Source organism: Ammospiza caudacuta, chromosome 10 (genome assembly GCF_027887145.1).
Source record: "Ammospiza caudacuta isolate bAmmCau1 chromosome 10, bAmmCau1.pri, whole genome shotgun sequence".
NCBI classification, from domain to species: Eukaryota; Metazoa; Chordata; class Aves; order Passeriformes; family Passerellidae; genus Ammospiza; species Ammospiza caudacuta.
In genome coordinates this window covers 19,848,071-19,855,048 of record NC_080602.1, presented here as the reverse complement: position 1 = coordinate 19,855,048, position 6,978 = coordinate 19,848,071, and the positions used below count along the sequence as shown (strand labels likewise).

The 6,978-nt window shown below is 44.3% G+C and overlaps 1 protein-coding gene across 1 annotated transcript in view; it reads left to right on the top strand.

Moving 5' to 3' along the window:
* Positions 1 to 261: 261 nt before the first annotated feature.
* CEMIP (cell migration inducing hyaluronidase 1) overlaps positions 262 to 6,978 on the top strand; it is a 76,912-nt gene continuing 70,195 nt past the window's right edge. The window contains exon 1 of the mRNA XM_058811175.1: positions 262 to 415. The gene's annotated coding sequence lies outside the window, so the exon portion shown is untranslated. The remainder of the gene's footprint in view (positions 416 to 6,978) is intronic.

Here is a 6,978-nt window from a genome sequence, read left to right as displayed (position 1 = left end):
TTTACGGCATTGTACATCTCATATCTCACTTCATGGTGTCCCTGTGGATGGCTGCAGATGCTATTTCTGGTTTACCTTTTTACTTGAACTGGAAACATTTCAGTGACTTTCCAAATGTTCGGAACTCCTCATTGGCAGAAACCATTTACAGGCAGCGATGATCAAATGCACATGTTAGGCTGTGCCTGGCTGGTTTACTGGATGTGTTTGTCATTTTCCTTTCACTCTCAGCTTTACATCCAGGCCAGATGCCCCAGGATCCTGACCTTGTCCTCTGCCAGAGCAGCATTCCCTTCCCATCCTGTGTGGCTGCAGGGAGTGCCAGCAGTGCCAGCCTGTTGTCCTGCTCCAGCATGATTAAATCCTCCACTGGAATGGCAGAAAATGTCATCCTGGACCCTAGCAACTTCAACAGGTACGGCCCTATGTTGATAGAAAATGTTCTGTTTTGCAAAGCTTTATAATTTTATCAAAATATTCATAAGTGACCTTTTGATGGTCTCAGCAATTTCTGAGAGTGTGGAAGCAAGGTTTTATACTTTGACACTAACTGATGCACAGAGATGCTTCTGCTTTCACTCTAGTCCAGCTTTTCTGATGTGCAGAGAGGTTTCTCTTTCCAGAAAGTTTTGAAATAGAATCCAAGTAAGTCCTGGCCTGCTGTCCCTGAAATCCCTCCAGAAGAGCTCTGGCTCTGGTTCATTTATTTGTACTAGTCACTGCTCACATAATTTATCTCCCATATATATAAAGTGCAGAAATGCATCAGAATGTGCACAAAACTTTGCATCTTCTGTAATTCAAACAGCACTGGAATTATTGTGTTAGAAAAACAGGTTTAAAATGTTAGGTCTGAGCACAGCAAGATTGCAGGCTGTGCTGTATTTTATTTCCCATGTTTTCTTTTCTTAGCATTGTATAAAGATGAGGAATATCCATTTTAGATGCTGCTTTTTCCCTTGTAATTTTCTTCATTTTGCTTGATTTCATTTATGGTTTTTAGTGCTGTTCTTACTTCAGCAAAATTACTTGTGCTCTGCACTGGTTCCAGTTCGGAGAGAGATCAGCAGGGGTGGGCATTGCCATGGAGCACAGAGATGCTGCAAGGGATGAGCGCCACAAAAAGCCTGGCCACACCACAAAACACCACAAAAAACCTTGGCTTCTGAGGCTTGTCTGAGCCCTCAGTTATTGTTCAAAACACACTGTGGTAAAGAACCAGAGGTATGCAAGTGAAACCTGACCCGATTACACACAACAGAGGCTCGGGTTGCCAGAGCAGGTTTGAGATAGTTGGCACGAAAGGAGGCAGAGGCACTGGGGACGTGAAGCAGCACGTTCTGCTGGAAACCCTGGAGGGCTCCCAGGTCCCTCCAGTAGGATCCAAACCCCACACCCATCACTGCTCCTCTGGCAGAGTGTCCCTGCTGGGGCTTGGGGTAGGAGAGCTTTGGCCAAAGCTTGAGCTCTGTTTAGTTCCCCTGATTTTTGGAGCTGAAAAAAAATCTAAAGATCTTGTCCTTTGATGCCCATGGGAATGCACCTGAGAATGGCAGTGTTTCCTCTTTATCCATGCCCATTCCAGAGTGACACACACCTGGGCCTCTTGATTTAAACATCTTGTAGCTGTAGGGCCATGACTGATCCTGCATGATCAGTGTCTGGACACTCCTGTCACAGGGGAATTATCAGAATTAAATCACTTTTATCTGTATTATTACATCTTTGTGCACTTTAAGGAAGAGGAAAAGCCACTAGTAGCTCATGGACAACCTGAGTTTTGCAATTATTATCTGTCTTAAATGGTGAGCTCTATTGCAGAGCTAAATCCTCTGCCAGGTCACTGATGGCCAGCTCACACTTGCCAAAGCTTTGGCCCACAGTCTTCAGGCATGAATTTAAATTTGAAGGCAGTACCAGGGCTTTGGTAAAGTTCAGCTTTAGCTCTTGTTCAAGCATCCATTTAACTGCATTTTACTATTGGAAACCACAATGTGGTTGTGGTTCCTTTTGTCTTGTACGAAACCAGTTATTTGAACTGGGCAAAGGTTTGTAGAGTTTTCTGATCCAGAAATTGCTGGCAAGGTAGCTGTTTTGAAGAATCACAAGCAAGAAATAAACTGTAACAAAGGAAAACCACAATTTGACTTTATTTCATTTGGGGCATCTTGCTAAAAAGTAATTGGGAATGAATTGAGTGGCTGCTCTGTCTACACCTCAAGTATGCTGGATGCTCACTGGTGTGAGACTTAAGGCTGATGCAACAGTGAAATCTCCAGACTGCCTGGAAAAATATGGAAAAATGAGATTTCTGTGGAAGGGTGAAGGAATTAAGGAGAAAAAGTGGTTTTTGGAGTTTGAAGGAAAGTAAGTGCCTGCCTAAGCAATTTCATGTATGACCCCTACTAAGAATTGTATTCCAATGATTTCTGGAATGAAAGAAATCTCAGATTGTGGAGCCCAGAGCAATCAGAGATAGAAAACCAGACTTTTACCTGTTTCAAGGGGCTTGATGTTTTATCTGTTCCTTTAAAATTCAAAATACTGCATAACCTCCAAAAAATCTTCTCTTAAAATAGTAGCATCTGTGCCAAACATGAGATGCAAATGAAATCACATTTGGATGAACTTTAACAGCAGTCTTCTAGGGTTAATAATTTCAGAAATAACCTGAGTGAACAGTTGAAGTGTTTTCAGTCCTGTCACTGTAAGTTGATGGATGGCTGGGTCCAGGATGCTGCCTTTGCAGGCTGCCCTCACACTTCCAGAGTGATCTGCACTGGGCTGGCTAAAGGAAGGCCAGAGGGGAAATAAGGAATTTATTTAATTCATTATTTATTTAATTTATTTAAGATACGTACCAGGATTTGGGTATCATCAATGTTGGATGCTTGCATGATTAACACTTTCTCTGCATCTGAGGCATGGCAGAAAGACCCAGCAGATCTTGTGCCAGTGCAGACATCTGTGAGAAGGCTGGAATACCCAGATTCCTGGGGTGGGCAGGAGCTGCTGGGGATGAATTCACATGACTCAGCTGAAATTGGCAGCACTGAGAGCTGGGAATCTTGTCCAGTGAGCTCAGAGGCACTGCTGGGGTGGGTTTGCTCAGGGAGGAGGACACCAGCTACAGCACAGCCAGCAGATCCTTATCCTAATCCTTCTGTTGTGCCCTTCCTTCCTTCCTTCCTTCCTTCCTTCCTTCCTTCCTTCCTTCCTTCCTTCCTTCCTTCCTTCCTTCCTTCCTTCCTTCCTTCCTTCCTTCCTTCCTTCCTTCCTTCCTTCCTTCCTTCCTTCCTTCCTTCCTTCCTTCCTTCCTTCCTTCCTTCCTTCCTTCCTTCCTTCCTTCCTTCCTTCCTTCCTTCCTTCCTTCCTTCCTTCCTTCCTTCCTTCCTTCCTTCCTTCCTTCCTTCCTTCCTTCCTTCCTTCCTTCCTTCCTTCCTTCCTTCCTTCCTTCCTTCCTTCCTTCCTTCCTTCCTTCCTTCCTTCCTTCCTTCCTTCCTTCCTTCCTTCCTTCCTTCCTTCCTTCCTTCCTTCCTTCCTTCCTTCCTTCCTTCCTTCCTTCCTTCCTTCCTTCCTTCCTTTTCCTTCCTTTTCCTTCCTCCCTAAATTCCTTCATTCCTAAATTCTATCCTAAACTCCTTCCTTTCTAAATTCCTTCCCTCCTTCCTCCCACTGATTCAAACCAACTTTAGAGTGATTCAAACCAACTTTAGAGTAATCCATCACTTTCTTTGCCTCCATCAAACTAGAATTCCAGTGTCTCCAGGTGCTGCAGAGTGGCTGCTCCATGGCTGCCAGCCTTGTTCCCAGGGAGAGAGGGACTGGTTTGTGTCTCTCAGGGGAATCTGTCTCTCACTGACTGATGGGCAAACACAAAGCCCTGGTGGAGACCTGCAGGTTGTGTTTTCAGGCTACTGGGGAACATTGCAGGCTCAGCAGAAATGCCTGATGAAGCTGCAGATAAGAGTTGTCTGTCTCATGCCTGGGAGCTTCTGTGTGAGGATGAGGAGGATGGGTATTGGTGCTTCTGCAAAGGGATGTGCAGGGCAAGGAACTCTTGAGTGTTTTGGCAAGTGAACAGGAGAGCACAGGCTGGAATTCTAATGCCTAGCAATGAAGCGTGCTCCAGAATCAGTCCAGATCCGCTGGGGGTTTCTTTCAGGGCAGAAAAAGTGTCTGCAAAACCTTTATGCAGCTTCAGATCTCCAAGGGTTTTGTCTTTTTGTTGGAGCGGTTTCCATGACTCCACCCTCTCCAAGCTGTTTGTATTTTTCCTTTCCTTGGGTGGTTGATTTGGTTTGCTTTCTTTTTTTTTTTTTTTTTTTTTTTTTTTAATTTTGGGGGGCAGTGTTGGCTGTGAGGTAGTTTTTTTTTTTGGTGGGAGTGGGGTGTTGGTATTTTTTTCTGCTTCACAAAAGTTTGAGAATTATCTGTAAGACTTATTAAGGCTTTCCTCAAAATTATTGTCCTGAAGCACAAAGGTCCATAGAGAACATCAGGCTTGTTACAAGATGGAGGAGAGGCTGGTAAGCCTGGAGGAGAGGATGCAAAACATTAATTGGTTGTAAGTGCCTACTTTTGGGTGCTGGAGAGCAGTGCAAAGGTTGGTATTTCATACAGTAATCAAAGTCAGAAATTTAATCCTTCAATTTAATGACCCAGGCATTGTGCCTGTGCAAATTTTCTAAGCAAAGGCAAATACTATTATCAAAGGCACAGGGCTGTTCAGTAAGTCAGCCAGGCTTCTTTGTGCTATCAGCACATCTAAAGATAAGAATTATATCTCCTCAAAGCACATATCTGAAGTATAGTGTAATAAGTCATGTTGGTGAGGCAGCCTGAAAGCAGTGGCAGTTAGATGAAGCATTCCTTGCTTTTAATGAGAACAGGGAAATACCTTCACACGTGCTCTGCTGAGGCTCAGAGGGAAGGGTTCTCCCTTGTTGGGGCTCTCTGCCGTGGTTTGACAGGGAGAATCCAGGGAAATGTGCCTGGAGGTGTACAGTGAGGTGCACAGTGCTCTTGATGAAGCAGTTGGATCCTTATGAGAGACTCATAAAAAAAAAAAAAAAAAAACCAAAAAAAAAAAAAACAGGGAGGGGAGAGCCAAATTTTGTGTCAACAGCAAACAAGAGGGCAGATGCCCATGTGAGTGCCCGGGCATGTGTTCAGCCTTCCTCCTGCTGTGCTGTTTGTGCGGGGATGGGCACAGGTTCACTGCTCAGCTCTATTTCATGGGCTAAAAACCTGTGCAGGGGCTTGTTATCAAGTTCACCAGTGAGCAATCTTAATTATCTGCAAATTCAAGAGCCCAGAATGAGCTTGTGTCTTAGCTTTTCTTTAAATATCCTGGACCTTTTTGACTTTGGGTGACACAAAGCCTCCAGGAGGCTGCAACCCATCCAGAGATGGAGATTTCAGTGCAGGGAAACTTCCACAGCCCAAGTCTGCACTCAGGCTCTGGGGGACTCATTATATTTGTATTGCTGTGTAGGTAGATCTTTTCCTATGGCTGATTATTCAGTGCCAGTCTGATTCATACTTTCAGCTACTTGTCATTTTTGCGATTAAATTCCTTAGCGGTGATAAGGTCTGGAGAAAAACAAAGATAACAAGACAAGGCTAGAATGTGCTTGTTGCAGTCTTGCCCAGTTTAGAGATATTTCCTAAATTGTTTCTTTTTCAGATTAGCTTTTCCTCTTGCTTCCCAGATTGATAAATGCTCAGGAATAATTAGTATTTCAAAGCAGAGTTCACAGTTTAAAGCTGTGAATGCTTTCTTGTTCTTGTACATGCATGAGTTCTGACCCCTCCATCCCCTAGATCTGGATGCAATACAAGGAACACCACCACTACTTCCAATAATAATAGTAAAGTGCTACTTGGGTTTCATAACCTGCCCCTCCTGATAACATCTGTGATTCAGAGTTAATCATCCACACAACACAGAAGTCAGCAGATCTATTTGAATTCCCTCCTGCCTATTTAAATCCCTTAAACTACCCACAGATCAACCCATGGATGAAAGCCACAAGATTTATGTACATTTGTTTTTATAATTGGAAAGAAGCTAGAGCACATGCCAGAACACCAGGCTGCAGATTGCAGCACTCAGTGCAGCTGGGTGAAGCCCGTGCTGGCATTGCCATGTCCAAGTGATCCGAAAGCCCTGAGGTTTTCCCTCCTTGCCTGCTCCCTTGCTGGTCTCTGCCCTCTGAATTACCAAGGACACTCTGAGGAGACACATCCTTCCCGAGATGATCACATTACAGCAGGAATTAGAGCAATCTGAGCATCAAACAGCCCCAGGTGCTGTGGCAAACCAGGCTGCTTGGCACTTTGCAGCCTGGCTTATGAAACCTGAGGGTTTTCCCTGCTTTCACCCTTCTCCTGGCCCAGGGAGTGGGGCTTGGGGGTCTTGAGGGAGCATCTGATGTGCATCCAAGGCACAGCAGCAGGAAAATGCAAAATACACAATAGCCTGTGATAGAGAGCTTGGGAAGACTTTAAAGAGATAGGAAACGAACTGGCATGGGATTCCTCCCATGAAACATGTAGGGTGGGAACAGAGATGATAGAATGATGTACTGTGCTTAAATGCAGGAAGTTCTTATTTTTGCTTGAATACATTTGTCTGCAAGCCAAAAGCTGTCTGAGTCAGACCTTGGTTTCATGAGGATCAGCAGATCTGTACCTCAGGGCAGGATCCCTCCTGTAATTTGTTGAGCTTCACAAAACCAAAATCCATTCTTTTTGCCTAAGGAGATGTGGATAAAAAATATTTAATTTGTATTAAGATATGGCCTATGCTTTTGAATTTTTAATGGCATTTCCTGAACAGCAGTATTTAGAAAAGGCATTTAAGTCTCAGCACACCTGACTCTAGTTAGCTAAACACACACCTGAATTGTTACAGTCCCTGCAAAAAGCAGTCCTCCAGAAGAGGCTAACAAGGCCCTGGGAAAATTGGCTGGG